Genomic DNA, 22525 nt, shown 5'->3' on the forward strand with positions numbered 1-22525 from the left:
AATCAAAGTCATCCATAAATATTTGAGTTTAAGCCCTTTGTGAAAGCACACACACCAGCCCTCCCTCCCCAAAGCCCTGCAGCATTCAAAATCATACACTTTAAAAATGTGCTGTTAGGAATACTCTGTGTTATACCCATCCCCAAATATTTTGCCTTAACAAAAAAAAGTCCAGCAGCATCTACTGGAGACTGAAGTTGGCAAAGAATGGCTCCGTGTACGTTTTCATTGTTCTACACATGGGAGGTATGCTTTTAGGAAGGCTAAAATGCTTTTAGGAAGGCTCCATAGGTTGATGCTAAGAATCTCTATTCCCTCATAAACCTGAAGGGAGCTCAAAGAGCTTTATACATATAGTATTAGAGCCAGAATTATAATTTGTCAGCAGCTGTTTGCTATGATTACAGTCATGTGTCCTTCATGAAGAGGAGATGCCTGCTTCCAGACCTCTGGTAGACTTATCCCAGGGACACACAACAATGCAAAGTTTTTCAGGACATGCCCATTGCCCCTCAGCAACAGTGCCACTGTGAACATAGTCAACACCTCTGCCACAATAAAATCTAAAATCCAAATAGGCTCTTTGGTAGCTCAGTAGGTCAAACTTCAGCAAAGTAGCAACATGGAGAAGGGGAAGCGGAAACCAGTTTCTCTGAAATTTGAGCCAGCATGCATTTCTTGCACCCTCAGTGAGAATCATAGCTGTTAAGTGGTTTGGATGTGAATCAGCACTCTACTGGTTTGAATCCCACTACTGCCTTGGGTAAGCCACTCCTCTCAGCCCCAGCTCCCCAGCTGCATTGTGAGGATAATAATAATACTAACTTGTTCACCACTCTGGGTGAGGCACTCATCTGTCTAGAAGAGTGGTATATAAGCGCAGTTGTTGTTGTTGTTGTTGTTGTTGTTGTTGTTAAATGAGCAGACACTAAAAGCAAAGACTCCTCTTTTGGGAAGCTGTGTGATTACTTAGAGCGCCAGGTTGCAGAATGTCTAATCATATTTCATCCCCCTGAAGAAAGTCTTAATAGTGCAGAAGTCTCAAGGAAGCAGCTATGAACAGGTCCAAGTTCTTATCTTATGGAAAACAATTAAGCAGAGTTGTTCACTGTATAAGACAAGACTTTTTTACAATGCCCTTTATTCATATACTTGTGTCAAGATGGCAAGTTGTTCCACATACTGCTTACCACGCAACCCCACCACCACATAAAAAGCATGAAATAATCTGGGACTGTCACTGTGATAAATCTGTAGTTCAATCTTTTGCCTTATGGCAGAATTTATGTCTATGAGAAAATTCACACATGTATTGCCAATAATGAAAGAAACAATATACAACCTGTTGAAAGAGTGTGCTGTACGCAAAATGTAAAACATTAAATATCATGTGCACTAGATATTAACACAAGACTTCAGAAAATAGACTCATTTCAAATCTTCAGATTTTAATAAAGAGCTTCCTTGGGAAACAAGAATTGCTACAGGAAGCCGTTGAATCCCCATTCAAATCCACAATTTGAAAGATTAAGCTTGCTATGCAAACTAACTTGCTATGCCACATTCTCCAAATTTGCCCTTGTATAAAATGACTGATATCTGATTTGAATGGCTATACAATAAAGGAAAGAAACTAATCCCATAATAAAATCACTAATGCAGTTTGGCAACATCCAATAACAAAAAAAAATTGTAAAAAACTCCCACTATGCTCATCAAACATACAAATCTCTCAAAATTCACTACCAGCATCCTATAGTGTATTGTCTGGAGGAACACTCTTAAACTGAGCTGGACAGAGCTGCAACAAGATTCAGGCGCCTCCCCAAGCCTAATAGATTGAAGTAGCAAAGCCCTAAATTTTTTACACAAAAATTCCCATTGGGATACAACCTGGATACTATAGAAAGTCAGTTTCCAATTTTAATCTTTTGGATTGTGGATCTATTATTGTTTCATTTATCGCTGGCAATATATGTGAAAAAGTATTATTCCTTTTTGAGGCTTGCACTGAGGAGCTGCTCTCCTCTTGTCATGGGTCAAACTAGACATGCAGGTTTCCAAAGAGTTGGGTCTGAGCTTCCCAGATCCAACTTGGGTTCCCTGCATCCACACAGCAGCTGTGGGGAATGGCTCTTTAAAAATAAAGGAGAGGCCAAATGGCCTCAGAACCCTCCTGCCTTCCCCCTTAGAGCCGAAACAGAAGTGGCGAGATACCAAGGTTCAACTCGTGTTCTCTTACCTCAAGGTTTGTCAGGAAGTGTAGGCATCCTTGCAGCTTAAAGTTTAGCATTGACAGAGCAGCAGGGAGGGAAGTGCAGGCGTGGGGTGCATTTCCTCCCGCTCTTGAGGTGCATCGCGGCATTTTCCCTTCCCCGCTTCCACGGAGTATCGCTTCATCTCCCCCCCTCACCCGGCCTGGCCCCTGCAGAGTGACACCTGGCTGCACCGGGAGAGCCGGGAGGAAAGGCGCCCAGAGCATCTCCCCCCCTCGCTCACCTGGCCCCTGCCCAAAGCCACATGGCCCAGAGCTGCATAGCCCGGCGTGCTCTGCCTTTACCCCGATTGCACAGACCGTTGCTCCACCCACCCCTTGCCCAGCCACCGCAGAGCGATGGCGAGCTATGCAGCTCCGAGCCGCGCGGCTTCAGGTGGGGGGCAGGTGAGCAGGGCTGGGGGGAAGATGCTCTCCCTGGGCAGCTTGGTGTTGCTCTGCAGGGGCTGGGCGAGGGCATTGCTGCATCTTCCCCCTCACTCACCTGGCCCCCACCTGAAGCCGCATGGCTCGGAGCTGCATAAACTTTAACCTTGGGCTCTCCTTTATTTTTTAACAGCCATTCCTCACAACTGCTGTGTGGCTCCAGGGAACCCAAGCTGTCTTAAAAACCTGATTTCTAATTTTTCTGTTAGTCTGTTAGGGCCTGGTTGCAATGGAGTAGAATGGAGGACACACCTGTTTAGTAAATAAGAAGGCCTGGGCTCACTTCCAAATGCGGGTCACAGGGTTTCCTGAAAAAAGAAAAAAAAAACCTGAAGCTTGGTGTGTCATGAGTCCTTTCTCGCTTGGCAGAGTTTGTCTGCAATTTGAGCATGAGACTTCTCATACCCGTGGTGGGCAACAGATTGGACTAACAACCCAGGCAGCAGTGCAAAGGTTTCCTGGGAGGATATGGGCATGTTATATTCATAAGCATTCTGAATCAAACATGTTAAGCCTAAAACATTACTTTTTTAAACTAGCAATCTCAAACAGTGGTAAGCCATAGCTTCATGCTCTGACACCTGCCTTAGAGATATCAAACCTGTGCAGGCTGCACTGGGAGTGGCCAGAACCAAAAGCTGTGGAGGCTTTACAGGCAATCTGACAGGCAACTGAGAAAATGGATTAGGCCATAAAGGAGGCATACACAATCGATGCAGAAGCCTCTTGAAGAAATGGAAGCCTAGTGTGAAGAACGGGATTTCCTGCAGGAAGAAAGGACATCCATGGATATGAATGGTCATTTTGGGTGAAATGTGGAAAGCCATTGGGGAAAGGAGCAATTGGTTCAAGGAAGAGATAGCCCAGCATAATGACATAAATTCTCAGGTACGAGTTTTGAACGGCTCCCTCAAGGTGGCAAATGATTAATGCTCCTCTTCTATCCCCCATTCATGGGTCAATGTCACCAACAATGTTGGAGCAGATATACCACCTTCTTTAAGCTCCATGAATGCACAGTTAAATTCCATCCCAAAAGCATATTTGCATTCCCCAGCACAAAAATAACAAAGAGAAATAGGATGCATTCCCACTTCACTAAAAGTGAAACATAATGCTGCATGTGTCCTTTTCTTGTAGTGTTCTGACAGTTTTGCTAAGTTCCTTACATTCCTTTTAAAAACTGAAGGTTTCTGTGTGTTTGTATGTTAATATAGTGTTTGCTATAGTTTAATGTGTACAAAAATTACACCACATACTATTTGCATGCTATAATACCTGCTATTTATTGTTGAAGATGACACCATTGCTTGATAGCAAGGCAATGCATAGACTTTTTGGTACTAAATTGTACATCTTATTTTCCTTTGTCTTTCTAGCTGCTTGGTCCCAAAAAAGCATTATTCCATCACCACAGCACTCTTACAGGCCTTTCTGAATGAATCTCTGAATCTACTCATCCAAACTTACTCCTTCCTTTATACCTTTATACCAGAGTTGCCAGAGCTCAAAGTAATTGTCAATCCCAAAAGACTTCTATTACAAACAACCTATTGTGAAGAATAGGAAGGGAATGGAAGGTTTTGTCTAATTTACATCCAAGATGGGAGCCTAAAACATAGACAGGAAACTTTCGTCATGATGTCAGTTATCCGAGTCTCCAGAAACCCAGCCAAAGACATCCTGAAGCATGGAAAAAATCAAAATGGGGTTCCAGAAAATGGAAGAGAAAATAACTTTTCAAATTCATATGGATAATCCAGACACAGAGAACACTTTGATGGCCCAGCAACTGCTGTGTTAAGGCAGCAAACAAGATAAGCAAGGAGAAAACATAAAAGGAAAAAATAGCCATCCACACGGAGCCAAGCCCTGCAATTAAAGCCAAATAAAGACTATAATAGAAAGGTTCAGGAGGGTGGAAGGCAGTCTGGCTTGCCTGGTTTTGTGCCTGCAGTAATTTTATTCTATTCTTTGTAGGAAAGGTCAGTATCTTTTGTGCTGTTCTTTCCTTTAAGTACTCAAGTCATTTTGTCTTTTAGTTCATATATGCAAATGACCTCAGAGTTTTCTTTGTGCAAAGAAGTGTCTATTTTTCTACTCATTAGTGCTGGGAAGATGAGTGTTGTGGGGGCAGCGCTGACAATGTTTGAGAAGTCAGGAGCTGGTCTAACTTGAAAGGAAGATCCCTTAAATCAATAAGATGCTTGCTTGATGTACAAACAATACTTACTCATATATGATTCCATGCAGTCTGGAATCACTAATACAGGGTTCCTAACCTATGTGCCATAGTACATGTGTACATTCTTCATACACCAGGAAGCTTTCTCCTGGAAGTCAATGCTGCACCCATATGTTAAATATGGCACAAAGCAGTGTGTTTGCACACCCAGAACCCCATTAAATCAGCACTTGTTTCCAAGGGAATATGTTTAAGATCATAGCCACTATGGCTTAAGCCATCCAAGATGCTGGGTGTCCCAGAAATAGAGCTCTCGGCCTCTTTTACCAAATTCCGGTATCAGGCATGCAGGGGCCCAATTCAGATTAGGACCATAGCACTATGTGAGAGGAGGGTTAATTCTCCACCCTCCTGTGCTGTTTTCCTGGCCTGAAATAGGCTTTAATGGGTACTATTTGGGGAACATGGCTCAGTGGTTGATCACCAGCTTTACATGCAGAAGGTTTCAGTCACCATTCCTCCAGGTAATAAGATCAGATAGAAGGTGATGTGAACGACCTCTGCCCGAGGCCTTGGAGAGCCACTGCTGGTCAGGGGAGACAATCCTGATCTCAATGGACCAAGGGTTTGTCTCAATATAAGAGCAGCTTCAGGGGTTTGTTATGGCCAAATATATTTAACTGTGAATTTTAACTGTAAATCTGTGAATACTGTAACTACCAGCATGTTGAATTAGGATCTGGGAGACTGAGATTCAAATCCCCCCTCTGCCATGGAAGCTCACTGGGTGACCTTGGGCCAGTCACACCCTCTCACCCTCACCTGCCTTGCAGGGTTGTTGTTAGGATAAAAATGGAGGCAAGGAGAATGATGTAAGCTGCTTTGTGTCCCCATTGGGGAGAAAAGTGGGGCATAAATGAGCTAAATAATGGGATAAATGTTTATTCAGCCAGGGAAACATATGGGTGCCGATACATGCACTCCCTCAACATGCCAGCAGTCAGACTAGTCTGGAATCAGTTTCAGAGGAGATGTCGCCAAGTGTCTGATTCGCCAGAGGATTCTCCGAATGCGTCAGCCATAATTCCCATTATTGCCTGTTTGAAGATGGGAAAACGCTGAATCATGCCTCTAAGTCTAGAATTATGAGGGAAGAGTAAAACCAGCCAACACTGTATAGCAGAAGTTCCCCAAGCCCTCCAGGCCATTCAAGATACTTTCATCATGGCAGCACCTAAACTGAAATTACTTTTCAGGCTAGGCAATGTATGTCTTCCGCACTGCCCAGTTTCACAGATCCTGAGCCATGATATGTTCCAACAGAACCTTTTCATGGTGGAAGGAAGTGTTCTTTTCCTCTTCAAAAATCCTGAACAGTTAGCATCTAAATCCATTCAGGTCAATCGGCTTAGAAGGGCATGTTTAGAATTGCACCCAAAGTCTCCTGCCTCATTAGATTTCCATAACAGCAATTTTAATGCATTGCCATGAAGCTAGGCCCCCTCTTTGGTTGCATCTCTCTTCTGCTGGGAAGCTAGCTTGCTAAACAAGCTCGTCTCAAGTCTATCACTCTGAAAACAAGCTATGAGTTTGGATTGTGAACAGTCATAACTCACAGTCTTGCAGGCCAATTCATAAATCTCTAGTCTGTGCCATCTCACCAGCCTCTACTTACTGCTCCCTCAGTGGGAATTGCTCAATGGGATTTCTTGGCAAACTCTCAGAGATTTGAGGAAATGAGCCGACCAGTCTGCCTCCTGCAGGCACCTGCTTTGCAACTCTTTCCTATGCAAACACAGAGAAATCCCATGGCTTTGAGCAAAAAAAAAATTCAAATACAGACTTTTTATCCATTGTTAGATTTCTATTTTTAAAACAATTCATATGGAGAGACTGTGTGGTTCCTGGGACTGGAGAAACTTGATAGAAAGGGGAGGACTTAGTATTTAGCAACAGGGTAACTAATAAGCCAGAGATATGTATAACTAATTGTAATAGTCAACATTTCCTATTTCATTTTTGTTTTTTATGTGGATATTTCTAGATCTCATGAAAATGCAAGATAATTTCAGGTGGGTTGCCATGTTGGTCTGTAGTAGAAGAGCAAGATTCAGGTCCAGTAGCACCTTACAGACTAATCAGGGAGCTCAAAAGCTCATACCCTGGAAATCTAGTTGGACTTTAAGGTGCTACTGTACCCAAATCTTGCCCATGAAAATGCAAAGTTTATTAAAGGCTTGATATTTTGTTTGTCTCTCCTAGGAGGAAAGAGTTGGACTTGTTCATTCATAAGTACATGATCCATCTTATTTGGCCTCTCCTTTGGTGTTACACAAGACCTGGTTCTCTTTCCCTTCTGATTATCCCTGACAGGCTTATGTTTTCAAAGGAGGAAAGTATATCATTCAACCCTCTCATAAGGCTTTAAACTACAGTGAAGTGAAGCAACGCCTATGTACTATGGATACAAGAAAATTGACTGTTGAATAATTTCATTACTAGAATTTAAATTTTTAATAAAGAATTGTGTCCGGGGTCTGAGGCTCTGCCCCTGGACTTAACAGGAGAAGAGGAGGGGAGACAGTCAGATGGCCACTGCTCAGCTGCAGTTGCCCAGACAGACACCAAGGTCAAATCCACATTCACCTATTACCCGCATGTTTATCGGATATCTTCCGTTTGCCTCCAATCCGCTATTTTTTCCTCTTCGTTCACATTCCTGCTTCCAATCCGTCTTTCTCGCACATCCCTCCGGTCACACGGCCGCTCGAAAACCGCTTTTTTGGGCGGGACCTTTTTTTCCCCGCCCATTTAAAAAAAATTTTTTGAGTGCACTTTTCCGTTATTTCAATCTTGCCTTATAAAGAAACATCATTGAAGATAATGATGCCTCTCTTTTCCCCACTGACAGCACTGATGGCTCTCTCCTGTTTCTTTTTTGGAAATTTGGAAGCATGTGGGAAGCTTTCGTGGGCATTTCCTATGCAGGACAGTTCAGTGCCTGAATTTTACTGAAGTTTCACTTCCTTGGAGTGTCATTATTTCGATATTTCGTAATTTCGATATTACAGTAATATAAAATAAAAAAATAAAAAACAGTTAAAAAGGAAGTTTCGCGAGTCCGTTCTGAGGATGGATTCACCCCAAAATGATTTTTCAAACTACCAGATTTGATTCAGAAACAGCATAATCAATAAATCCAATGCTATGAAGTCAAAAACAGTCTTTTGCAGACTACGGAGCACTTGCAAGTTGAATCAGCTAATAGGAACTCTCGGCACGGCTGGAGAGACAGGAAGGGGGGTGGTTTTTTAAAAAAACCATGTAAATTGCGCATTGGCCCGTTCACAGCCACCGTGAAACTCCCGTTGAAAACCTGTGACCACATATTCGGGAGAAATGCGAATGAAATGTGTCTGTTTAATGAGGTAATGTGACCAGCACTCGGGATTGCGTGGGGAATGCGGGGAACATGCGACTTAGAATGAGTAATGTGGATTTGCCTCAAGACCCTGCAATGCCCAGCAACAGAGGAAAGGAAAGAAACACCCAAGCTCCAGAGAGTCAAATGTGGCAGGGGGAAGCCAGCCAGCCCCACCCTCTGGTGGGAGAATAGGAGCCCAAGCCAGGAGGGAGAGGGCACAGGCATCAGGGGACCAAACAGCAAGATCACCAGCAAACTCACCAGCAGTAGCTGAAGGACAGCAAAGACAGCACCGGGCCACACCTCAACCAGCAGGCAGACTAGAGAAGGCTAGAATGGAGAGGCTGGGAACAGAGCAACCTCAGGTGGGGCTGCCTGAGGCAATCAGCAAAGGAAGCCTGGCAGCCAGCGAAGGAGGCACAGGTGTGGCTGCCCAGAGCAGCCAGCAGAGTAACCCCAGGTGTGGCTGCCTAAGACAGCCAGGGCCGAGGCTAGAGTGCTGGGGGCATGGCTGGCAGGTGGAGCTGGGGATGCGTGAAGAGATATAAGGGAAGTCCACTCACAGGAGAGGGTGGGTTGTTTAGGAGCAGAGCAGGACAAAGAGGGAGGGAGAGCAGAGGGGCTGAAGAAGGGAAGGAACAATGATCCGGAAGCAGGAGGAGGCAGCCGGGAGTCAGCCAGGTTGAGCAGGCCTGCGAGTGGGTTGAGAGGGAGCAATGGTGAGGTATACCTCCCCTCCTGCCACGGAGCAAGGCACTGCAATATCCCTGGTGGCTGCCTGGAGTTGAAGTCAAGTGCGCTGGCGTACAGCACCGCGGCACCCACGATAGAACCTGACAGATTGTTTATTTACAAAATTTATACCCACCTTTCTTCCCTCGTCATGGCCACTAGGACTAACAAATTAAAAACATGTCTTTAAAACCAAACAAAGACACATAATTAAAACAATTAAAGCCAAGCTAAAATACACATACAAAACATAAAAACAGGAAGGAAGTATCACTGAAGGGATGCCAGATGAAACAAAAAAAGTCTTCACCATGTGACCGGAGATGTCAACAGAAGAGGACAAATGAGTCTCTCTGAGGAGAGAATTCCAGAGTTTGGTGCCATTACGAAGAAGGCCCTCTCTCAGGTTGCCATCCATCAAATATCAGAAGGCAGGGACATTCAAAGCAGAGCCTCAGAAGGTGAATGTAGTGGTAGGGTAGGTTCATAAGGAAGTAGGTGGTCCAGGTATGCGGGTCCCAAGTCATATAGGGCTTTAAAGGTCAACACTTTGAATTGGCTTGGAAACATTAGAAGCCAATGTAGACAGGCCAAGTCTGCAGTAATATTGCTAAGGGTTGCCAAGCATAGTCTGGCAACTGGTGGGAGTCTGGGGAGCAGGGACATAAGGAGGTGCCATTGGGAAATGGCATGATGTCATTTCCAGGAGAAACCTGAAAGTAATGTCATCCCTCTCTAGCAATCACTAGAAATTCTATGGTAAAACCATGTACTAATACTAGCTATTCCTAGAGCAGACCTGGAAATTAAGGTTATCTGGAAATCATAATGTTGGATCTGGAAGTTCTTTCTAATCCTCTATATATGAAAGCTGCTTGTATTAACTTATCATTAAGGCAAACAAAAGTATTCTGGATACGTTCAAGGCACTCTTTTTGCTATTACTTCACATGTACCATAATTGAGTCTTGGATATGGATTCTAATTCTGGAGCTAAGCTTGGTACAAATCAAGCCCTGCTTGTATTGTCGAAGGCTTTCACGGCCGGAGAACGATGGCTGTTGTGGGTTTTCCGGGCTGTATTGCCGTGGACCACGGCAATACAGCCCGGAAAACCCACAACAGCCAAGCCCTGCTTATTTATTATTCTGCCTTTAAATCAAAATAGAGACATTTCTAGAAAGCCATGTTATTATGAGGGCAGGGAGGGCATATATACTACAAAGTACAACCCCCTAGCAGTTTTATGCCAGTTTAACTCTCGTTTTTCCTCAAAATATCCTGGAAGTTTAGTTTGGTATGGTGAATTCTCCGTTAGATATGCCTTTTGTCCCCTTCCCAAAGGGATCTGTCATTTCGCTCCTTGCTCTCACTGAACTACAGTTCCCAGGATTCCCTGCATAGAGGGAAAAATCAGAGTACATCTGTAGCATAGATACACACACTCCTGTTCTAATATCCCTACATTTGGCACTCGTTTTTTCCAAGAACAAGAACCAAGAGGCCCTCATCTCATTCAGCAACTCAGGTTCTTAGTCTGCATTATTTCCATAAGCTTTAGGAAGGGGGCCTTTGGCTTGCCTTCTTCGGGGCACTTTCTGAGCTGACTTCCCATTTAAAACACCCCTCTCAGCAAATTCCTTCAGAAACCATTCTGCCTGCTGCTGCCAGCCACACTCGAATTTCCCAGGCTTCCTCTCAGAGGAGCAAGAAAAACTTCTAACACTCAGCCCTGGTCCTTAGCGATTCCACCCCACCCCTTTCATATGGGGAAATTTGCTTTCCCTGCACCTTTCCTTTTCCCAGCCATTGCCTGATTCTTTCTAAGCCTGTTTTCTTCAACATTTTGTTCAAGGGTGCAGAAGAGGGGCATTTATAACCACACTGTTCTATATTTGAAAGGCATTTTGAGTTGCATTGGCAAAGGACCCCGCCATGGGTTTCCTTCAGTTCCCAGGTATGTTTAAAGGGCCTTCACACCATGGAAACCCTGTTTTGTTTCCCAAACCTTTGGGAGGCTGGGATGAATACAGACTCCACACTAGGGGAAGATCAGCCAGCAACCAGTGAATGCATCTCCAGCTACAAGAGGATCCTCACCTACCACAGCTGGCCCAGCATATGCCAGGGGTTGTGCTGGGGTAATTATGGGAGTGGATGTTGCAAAGGATCACTGCTTCTTTGTCCAGATGTACGGCAGCAAACCATGTAAATTCATGTGCCAATTAGACTCTTCATAGCAGAACTCACTGACTTTCTGGAATTATCTTCAAGCTGAGGAAAACAAAGCTGTTGTTCACCCCTTTGGGGAAAATCTTTGACTTGTCAAGGCACTAGCTCTGCCTGCATATGCAGGCACCGAGGCAAAGGCATCCTGACTTCCCTGTACCCCCATTGCCTTGTACCTCCAGTGTTGTATGAGCAGGGCCAGTTGGCTAGATGCCTCTCCTCCTTCAGCAGAGTTTTCTGTCTAACCTTGCTGCTGTATGACTCCCTCTGCACAGGAGTGTCTGACAGCAAAGGAGCCTTCCTGCCAGAGCCTTCACGTGTGATTTTTATGCTGAGAACAGCACTGGGACATGGATCCCTTTCCCACCACATCTGTTTGCAGTCCTTGCTTGTTCTGTTAATTGCACAGGCTGCTGCAAGAGCAGAAAATGTATGGCAAATGTTCTCCTTGATTTTCCAACCTCAGAGGTGATTCCTGATGTGATCTGTGTTTCAATCACTGCTGCATGTTAAAAAATGCCTTGTTTGTCTGTAGTACTTACAGTTAATGCCAGGCTGCTTTCTCTAGCCAGATATTGTATGAAGCTGAACTTGTCCCATCTCTGCTAATATCTCTATGGCTGCTTATTGGGAGAGATAATATTTTGAGAAAGTTGATAATGGAGAAATAGTGTCTTGCAACTGGCTGCCCCGGGAGATGGTTGGGAGGAGGGAGAAGCAACTGACGAGGTGCTCACTTGTTCAGAATGGAGCTCTCAAATTCTCATTTCCTCAAATTGCCCACAAGGGATGGGCAGTGCTGCATTATAGGACAAAGAGCTACCTTACTTACACAGCAGCTCCACAGGGCAGACTGAGGATGTGATGTGAAGGACAGGTATCAGCTTCAGGGTATATCACATGATGGTGCAGTGGTTTGACAGCCTCCTGGAGTTCCAGCTAGTAAAATGTAAGGTGAGATGAAATACTATCCCAAAAGCCAAAAGCACCATCCATGTACTTACCTTTACTAGGACCAACCCAATGACACATAATAGTGTGCAAACTGAGTACCACAGAAATCTTCATCAGCAAGGTTTTTACAAAATAAAAGAGGGAAAACAACAGATATTTCAGGCCCTTGTGATCTTAAGCCCCTCTCATGTCAGGATATGGTACAGCAGGCATAGAAGACTGGGTTTTAAGTTGCTGGTGACCAGGAACCATAAAGCAGGAGGCAATAACAAATTAAACTCCATAGCAACAATGCCTTCCTCTGGCATTGAGCAGGGATCACTGGGGCAGCTGGGCACAGTATAGCTGTGAATTTCCTGTACTGTGCTGTGGGTTATACTTGATGACCCTCAGGGTCCCTTCCAGCTCTATGTTCCCGCCCCCTCTCTAATCCAGTAAGGCCTTATCACAAGAAAGAGTAGTAGAAATGGTTTGAAAGTAATTGTGTTCAGGAGATGAATGTATAATTCTGTGAATTGTATATAGTTAGTTAAAGCCAAATTGAGAAGTCATTACCTCATGTAGTTTTTTCATATCCCCACTCTCTTGCTGATTCCATTAATACTCTAGATGTCATGTATCTCACTTGAGCGGCTCAATTCAGGTATCCAACAAGTAGACAAGTTTTTTTTTGCAGCAATGTTGGTCCAAAAGTAAAAGCCAAAAAATGCCATTCATGTACTACCTTTATTAGGACCAACCCAATGATACATAACACAGTACACAAGCTTTTGAGTTCCGCAAAACTCTTCACCAGGTCAGGTATTGTAAAATTAAGAAGGAGGGAGAAGCTATTTCAGATAATCATGATCTACCTTTCCTCAAATTGACCTGGTACCCTGCAAACTGAATGGTGAAACACACTTTGATATTGATTCAATGGCTGGAGTTATACTACCCATCCACCATTCTTCATTTCCCAGTGCACAGTTCCCTTATTACTACCTTTCTCATTCCCACCCCCAGTACATACATTGGCTTCATTTCTGAGGGTACATCCAAGTGACAAAGATAAAAATTCCTTTACTGATTTTTCTCTCTCTTCCCTTCTTGACTCCTGGGGAGAAAACAGACCTGCAGTGTTCTGCTATTCTTTTATTGCTTCATGCTACTTAATGTGTAAGTGGTACAGGAATCCCTTTTGCAGCCCCACATGGGGCTGTATAAGAGGTGTCATGGTACAGCCCGATCTCATCAGATCTCAGAAGCTAAGCAGGGTCAGCACTTGGATGGGTGACCATCAAGGAAGAGTCTGCAGAGGAAGGCATTGGCACCACCTCTGCTTCTCACTTGCCTTGCAATCTCTTACTGGGGTCACCATAAGTCAATTGCAACTTGACGTATACATACAAACACACACGGAGCTGTATAAACTCATGTGTCAATTAAACTCTTCATCCAGAACTTGCTGTTTGCACTGTCAATGAGAGCTATACTGTCACTGCTCAAGCCTTTTCGAGTGTAGCTCTGGCTCTCTGATATCATCTTCCAGTTGAGGTGTCTAAGGGTATAACTACACAATATACCCAATTCTTGTCAGATAACAGGTATGTTCCTGGACTCACAGTGTGTTACTGGACTCACTCACTCAGCACTGTGGAGGAATGCTGAAAGTGGGGTGGAGGAGCTGCTGATTTCCCTCCCTCCCCGTTTTTGCTAGCAGAAAAGATGGCACAGGAGATTTTTGCTCCTTTTCTCTCGCTCCACTTGTCTTAGGAAGGCAGCACTAAGTAAACAAGCACTTTTAAAGGTGAAAAATAGCAAAGAGTCTAGTAGCACATTTAAGACTAACCAGTTTATTTGTAGCACAAACTTTTGAGGACCACAGCTCTCTTCAAGGTCTCCTTTAGCTCTGCACTTCCATGAAGGCAATGGAAGGCCAGCCATTTAAACCACAGCTTGGTCAGAGAGTAGGGAAAGCATGTCTACTGGGTTTAATGGGTTAAACCTGTCCCACTTCTGCAATGATTGAATGGAACTTTGTTTTTGATACAGCATTTTTGCTGAGGGGGAATATCATTGAAGTGGAGGAGCTGGGGAGGTGGTGGAACCAGCAAGCCCCTTGGGAGGGCATTAATCCATGAATGCAATGCGCTGGGAGTCATACGCAACAGGAAAGCTATTGAAGTATGAAGAATGCACTCCTAATGGAGTTTTGTAGGCCTTCACCACACTGCTGAAAGTGGTAAGTGAGCCTCTTCTTTGGCCTCAGTCTAGACAAAACATCCGTGCAGTTTTGAGTCCATTTGCAACACATGGCTTCTGCCAGTTGATGGTATATATTAACATGCTTACTGGCTTCCATCTCCACCTTGTAAAATTAAAGCATGTGCAATATATAGTTGCCTCATTTGTGGTCTCCAGCATTGAGTAGCTCGGAAAGAGCCATGATTTCATTTAACACATTCATGGTCATGTTAAAATGTTTCTATTTTGATTTAAAGACAAAATAATGGATAAGCAGTTCTGTCTGCTTTGTTTTACATTCATAGCTGTCAGCAGCAAAAAGCACTTCCATTTTCAGCTGTAGTTGTGAATACTACTGTTGTTTCAGTGATATTTTTCTCCTCACAACTTTCTCTTAAGAAAAGTCCTGCTGGATCAGACCAATGGTCCTTCCTGTTTCCCAAGATGACCAAATGAGTGCATCAGAAGGCATACAAGAGGGGCATGAAAGCCAAAGTGTTGGATAAATTTAGTTGTTGCAGAGCAGAGAATTTGCACAGCAGATAAAGAATCACAGACACGTGTGTTCAGCTTCTAAAATAAATGTTTACTACATATAGGGTAAAATAATAAAGGTTACATTGGAGATAAAATAAAGAAGAGCTAACTTAGTTCCTACATCCTTACATGCTGGAGATAACGGTCTAACTGACTGGAGAGCAATGGCATCCTGAGTAAAAGAAAGAACGTTAATTGCCTCCCAATAAACCTGGTCAGCCAATAATCAATCGTAGATCTGTTCATTAAGCATGCAATTCCCCTTTACCCTGGCGGGAAGAACAACTCGACATCTAACTGGCCTTATGCTAACCAGCTGTCTCTAACTAAACACAAACAGATTAACTCTTTCATAACTGAAGAGATTGACACTTGTAAAATCCCAACACAAAGCCTCCCCTGCTGCTGTTCTCCAGCTAATGGTATTCAGAGGTATACTGCCTCCTAACATGGAGGTTCCATTCAGTCATCATGGACCTGTCCCTCACAGGACCTATGCTGATGGACATATCCTTTATCCATCCATTTAACCCCTTTTAAAGTCACTGTCACCACATCCTCTGAAAGAGAGTTCCACAGGTTAATTATGTGCTATGTGTAGAATTGCATTCTCAGTCTACTCCCTATTAATTTTGTAGGGTGCCACTAGGGCGCTAGTACTAGGGTGCTAGTCTTTTGGGGAAAGGAGAAAGAAAAGCTACTCTATTCACATTATCCACCCCATTAATTTTCTTTACATAATTTTATAAACATCTATCATGTACCCGTTCTATCATCTTCTTTCTAAATTGAAAAGTCTCGAACTCTTTAGCTTTTCCTCATAAACTTAATCCAGACAAGATGCTGACTAGGAAAGCTGCAGCTTACACGATACTTCCCCCCTCCCACACACACACATTTTCCCTGCAGCAATACAGCAGCCATGAGAACATCATTTAAAAAATTTGTGGGAGACCAATTCAGCTCCAAATTGTGAGTGGGAGCACCTGCCTCCCTTCCCCATGCTGTTTTCCCATGCTGAAATAGTGGGGAGGGCATTGTCTCCCCCATTTTGGAGCTGCACATGCATAGAATATTGCACATGCAGCTTGAAAATGGGGAAGAACTCCTCTTCCCACCACCACCATCCAGAGCAGTTTCATCTTGGAAAAATAGTGTGGGAGGAGGCTGGAACCGCTTTTCCCTCCACTCCACTATTCTGAGATTAATCAGACACCTGCCAATTTTAAAAATGGCTGCTGTGTGGCTGAGGGGAACCCAGTCCCGACTTGCCAAAAATATATTGTGAATTTTGGCCCTTGGAGGGGTTGTACTGCCTTCCCTTGATGGGCTATGTTTGTCCATGCTGGACTCAGTTAAGAGCTTGGGAGTGGTTTTATACCCAGATCTTTTGCTAGAGAAAAAAGATTGAAGGCATAGCAAACGTGCCTTTGATCACTTGCATCTTGTTTGGAAGCTGATCCCTTCTTGGACCCAGTGAATCTGGTTTCACTGATCCATGTAACAATAACCTCAAGACTAGACTATAATAAAATGTTCTGCATTGAGCTGCCCTTGAAGACAATTCAAAAAATTCAATTTGTACAAAATATGGGGCAACTTTCTGACACATATTACACCTATTTTGAAATCTCTGCACTGGTTGTCATTTTGTTTCCAAGTGCTGATTGTTACCTTTGTGGCTTGGGACAACATTCCTGAAGGACTTCATCTTCCATTATCAACAACTCCACTCCTCAAAACAACACCTATTGGTAGTCCATCTTGCAGGATAGTTAAAATGGTCAATGGAAGATCAAGAGCTTTTTTGGTCGCATTTGATAGAATAACTTTCCTAAAATTGTTAGGAAACCTTCCACTTTGGTGAGGTTCCACAAGCTGTACAAGCCAGAATTATTCAGGAGGGATTTTGACACTGCCACTTAATTTTTTAATTGATGGTAGTTGTGGGTTTTCCGGGCTGTATTGCTGTGGTCTTGGCATTGTAGTTCCTGACGTTTCGCCAGCAGCTGTGGCTGGCATCTTCAGAGGTGTAGCACCAAAAGACAGAGATCTCTCAGTGTCACAGTGTGGAAAAGATGTAGGTCATTTGTATCTACTCAGGAGGGGTGGAGTTGAGCTGAGTCATCCTGTAAGAGTTTCCCAGGGTGTGGAATGCTAATGGCGGGAGGCTTCACTGTATCCTGAGGAGGTTCTTTTGCATATGGATTGGTACTTGATGTGCTAATCTTCTCTGCAGGGCTATTGTCGGGGATAGAATGTTTTGTTAGCCTGGTATTTTTCAGAACTGGAAACCATGCTCTGTTCATTCTTAAGGTTTCTTCTTTCCTGTTGAAGTTTTGCTTATGCTTGTGAATTTCAATGGCTTCCCTGTGCAGTCTGACAAAGTAGTTGGAAGTGTTGTCCAGTATTTTGGTGTCCTGGAATAAGATACTGTGCCCTGTTTGAGTTACTGCACTTTCTCAATGAGGAAATTAATCATCTAAACCACGCACTTCAGGCACATGGCTACTCCAGAAATGAAATCCAAAGAGCAATCAAACCCAGGATGAATCAAACAACCAAGGAAAAACAGTCTCCTACAGGAAAAGTGTTTTTGCCATATATCAAAGGAATTACTGATCAGATGGGAAAGCTTATGAAAAAGCATAACCTTCAAGCAGTATTCAGACCCACCCGAAAAATACAACAGATGCTACGATCAGCAAAAGACAGTAGAGACCCCCTCACCTCTGCAGGAGTATACCGTATACCCTGCAGCTGTGGACAAGTTTACATCGGGACCACAAAGCGTAGCATCCAGACAAGAATAAAAGAACATGAAAGACACTGCAGACTTGGACAACCTGAAAAATCAGCAGTGGCTGAACATAGCCTAACTCAAACAGGGCACAGTATCTTATTCCAGGGCACTGTCACCACATCCTTGCAGGATAGTTAAAATGGTCAATGGAAGATCAAGAGCTTTTTTGGTCGCATTTGATAGAATAACTTTCCTAAAATTGTTAGGAAACCTTCCACTTTGGTGAGGTTCCACAAGCTGTACAAGCCAGAATTATTCAGGAGGGATTTTGACACTGCCACTTAATTTTTTAATTGATGGTAGTTGTGGGTTTTCCGGGCTGTATTGCTGTGGTCTTGGCATTGTAGTTCCTGACGTTTCGCCAGCAGCTGTGGCTGGCATCTTCAGAGGTGTAGCACCAAAAGACAGAGATCTCTCAGTGTCACAGTGTGGAAAAGATGTAGGTCATTTGTATCTACTCAGGAGGGGTGGAGTTGAGCTGAGTCATCCTGTAAGAGTTTCCCAGGGTGTGGAATGCTAATGGCGGGAGGCTTCACTGTATCCTGAGGAGGTTCTTTTGCATATGGATTGGTACTTGATGTGCTAATCTTCTCTGCAGGGCTATTGTCGGGGATAGAATGTTTTGTTAGCCTGGTATTTTTCAGAACTGGAAACCATGCTCTGTTCATTCTTAAGGTTTCTTCTTTCCTGTTGAAGTTTTGCTTATGCTTGTGAATTTCAATGGCTTCCCTGTGCAGTCTGACAAAGTAGTTGGAAGTGTTGTCCAGTATTTTGGTGTCCTGGAATAAGATACTGTGCCCTGTTTGAGTTACTGCACTTTCTCAATGAGGAAATTAATCATCTAAACCACGCACTTCAGGCACATGGCTACTCCAGAAATGAAATCCAAAGAGCAATCAAACCCAGGATGAATCAAACAACCAAGGAAAAACAGTCTCCTACAGGAAAAGTGTTTTTGCCATATATCAAAGGAATTACTGATCAGATGGGAAAGCTTATGAAAAAGCATAACCTTCAAGCAGTATTCAGACCCACCCGAAAAATACAACAGATGCTACGATCAGCAAAAGACAGTAGAGACCCCCTCACCTCTGCAGGAGTATACCGTATACCCTGCAGCTGTGGACAAGTTTACATCGGGACCACAAAGCGTAGCATCCAGACAAGAATAAAAGAACATGAAAGACACTGCAGACTTGGACAACCTGAAAAATCAGCAGTGGCTGAACATAGCCTAACTCAAACAGGGCACAGTATCTTATTCCAGGACACCAAAATACTGGACAACACTTCCAACTACTTTGTCAGACTGCACAGGGAAGCCATTGAAATTCACAAGCATAAGCAAAACTTCAACAGGAAAGAGGAAACCTTAAGAATGAACAGAGCATGGTTTCCAGTTCTGAAAAACACCAGGCTAACAAAACATTCTATCCCCGACAATAGCCCTGCAGAGAAGATTAGCACATCAAGTACCAATCCATATGCAAAAGAACCTCCTCAGGATACAGTGAAGCCTCCCGCCATTAGCATTCCACACCCTGGGAAACTCTTACAGGATGACTCAGCTCAACTCCACCCCTCCTGAGTAGATACAAATGACCTACATCTTTTCCACACTGTGACACTGAGAGATCTCTGTCTTTTGGTGCTACACCTCTGAAGATGCCAGCCACAGCTGCTGGCGAAACGTCAGGAACTACAATGCCAAGACCACAGCAATACAGCCCGGAAAACCCACAACTACCATCAATTAAAAAATTAAGTGGCAGTGTCAAAATCCCTCCTGAATAATTCTGGCTTGTACAGCTTGTGGAACCTCACCAAAGTGGAAGGTTTCCTAACAATTTTAGGAAAGTTATTCTATCAAATGCGACCAAAAAAGCTCTTGATCTTCCATTGACCATTTTAACTATCCTGCAAGATGGACTACCAATAGGTGTTGTTTTGAGGAGTGGAGTTGTTGATAATGGAAGATGAAGTCCTTCAGGAATGTGTGTCCCAAGCCACAAAGGTAATAATCAGCACTTGGAAACAAAATGACAACCAGTGCAGAGATTTCAAAATAGGTGTAATATGTGTCAGAAAGTTGCCCCATATTTTGTACAAATTGAATTTTTTGAATTGTCTTCAAGGGCAGCTCAATGCAGAACATTTTATTATAGTCTAGTCTTGAGGTTATTGTTACATGGATCAGTGAAACCAGATTCACTGGGTCCAAGAAGGGATCAGCTTCCAAACAAGATGCAAGTGATCAAAGGCACGTTTGCTATGCCTTCAATCTTTTTTCTCTAGCAAAAGATCTGGGTATAAAACCACTCCCAAGCTCTTAACTGAGTCCAGCATGGACAAACATAGCCCATCAAGGGAAGGCAGTACAACCCCTCCAAGGGCCAAAATTCACAATATATTTTTGGCAACTACCATCGTTCTCCAGCCGTGAAAGCCTTCGACAATACAATTTTTTAATTACTTATGCTTGTTAGTTTTTATGGTTTGGTAATTGTATATTATTTTCAGTCCAGTTTCAGAGAGAGGTGAAATAAATAAACAAACATGGAGTGTGTTCCAATATCTTGTTCACTTTGGTTGTCCTTTTTTGCACTTTTTCCACCTCTGTTATTGATGGATTGACACAGTATTCCAATTATAACTACCCCATCATTAAATTCATTAAAGCTATTACATTTTATGCTTATTTACTTCCCATCCGTTTCCCAATAGTCCCTCGTATAATACATGCCTTTTTCACCATTTTAACACACTGAGTTGATATATCCATTGAGCTATCCCCCACAACCCCAAAATCTCTTTTGTGGTCAGTCTCCATCACTTCAAACCCCTTCAGGATATATGACAAGTTAGAATTTTTTGCCTAAATATTTATTATTTTATACTTCCTTCTCTTGAAACTCATTTGTCATGCTGTTACTCGCTCTCCCAATCTGAAGAGGTTCTCTTAGAATTCTTCACAGTTCTCTTTTGTTTCCACCATCTCAAATAACTGGGTGTCATCCACAAACTTGGCCACTGTACTTCCCTACTTCTTTGCAGTCTTCAGCTCTGTTAAGCCACACTGCCATTGAACCCTGCAGGTTGTAGCAACACACACCATCTGTTGATGATGTCATAATAAGTCTGATGTGATGACATTAGGAATTTGGTATTTGTTATACTGAATATATAACAAATAATTGCTAGTTCGGTATTATCCAGTTATGACAGAATAGGCTTTTGAAAGAAAGGTTTACTAAGTGCAGCACCCAGAGAGTGGAAGAGAAAGGGTTAAAAACTGTCTGAAGGGAGAATGATTGACAGGCTCTTCCCCCGTCTCTGTGATTGGCCAGCGAGAAGGTAACAATTGGTGCTGACAGAATTGTTAAAGGAATTGAAGTTTGGAGTCTGACAAGAAGGGTCAGACTAATAATCCTCTGTGTGAGGAAAAAGGAAGTTTTCCCTAACTAGGACAGCTTTAGGTTTAACAAAGGCTTTTAGTTAAAGTACTTAAGTATTAAAGCCAGCACTAATTTTCACAAAACAGATAGAACTGGGTGTGTGTTGTTGGCAGAGGAATTGGATAGTGAAAGGAAAATCCCATTCAGCCAAGTGAACAGAGTTATGTCTTTTGGAGAAGAATTATTCCTTCCCAGTGTCTAAAAGGGGGGTTTTGGTTCTGAGGAGGACCCTGGATCTAGTGTGAAGGGAAAAGAGTGCTGTATTGAAGTCAGAACACTTAAGCTGTATAGTGAAATCTATGAAGGAAACTTGTTAAAGTAACCTAAGTCTGAAACGACTAACCTCTTACTTTTAAGATCTGTAATTACTGAAACTAAGCTTTAAGATTATTGTGCCTAATGCTTGTGAAGTATCCTGCTCTGTTTACCTCAGATTTTCTTTCCCTACCTACCTATATACCAACCCTGCCTGTTTAATAAACCTGCTGTTTCCCTTTTGAACTTTACTCAGCCTCTAGTGCCATTTCATTTGAAGGTGGCATGGGATCTTGCTTTTCCCCTACCAAATATTTGGGCTGGGATATAAGCCATAAATACATAAGCTTAACGTGTGGGACTGGAAGACTTTTAAATAACACTAGAGACATGCTACCAGAGGCTGCCCAGCAACAGCAAGCCATCTTGATAATTTTGTAGGGAAAATTTGCCTCACAGGGGGGAGTTAGTGGAGCTTATGTCATACCATGTATATCAGATAATACTAAAGAATCATGATTGAAATTGGCATATGAATTAAACCAATGCCAGATAACCCCAAATATATTCCAGTTATCCAGCATATGCAACTACGCCCTTTTCCAAGCTAGCTGGCTGTGCTTGCAAGATCCCTCCCCCACTTTTCAAGGCTTTCCTGGGCTTTTTCTCCCCCCAGGGGAAGGGGCAGTGAGACAGAAGGGAGTGAGGTTTCTCCCCTTTGCTTCCCAGACTTTGCTTCCCAGACTTGTTTCTCCCCTTTCTTCCCAGACTTGTCTGGTCATGGTTTGATGTTGGTTGTTGGTTCTGTTGGGCTTGCAACAGTGTCCTTCCTTGTCTCTGGTTCTGCTGAAATTCTTTTTGGTTGACATTGGTTCTTGTGGGATTCTCTGGTGTAATACAGGTCCTCTTGCTTCAGTTTGGTTCTACTGGACTTTGTTGGTTCATCTTGCATTGGGACATGCATTGAGAGCAGATTTTGGCCCTTTGCTTCAGATTTCTTTGGCTGGAAAGCCTTGGAAATCTT

This window comes from Eublepharis macularius, chromosome 6, assembly GCF_028583425.1.
Source record: "Eublepharis macularius isolate TG4126 chromosome 6, MPM_Emac_v1.0, whole genome shotgun sequence".
Taxonomy (NCBI): Eukaryota; Metazoa; Chordata; class Lepidosauria; order Squamata; family Eublepharidae; genus Eublepharis; species Eublepharis macularius.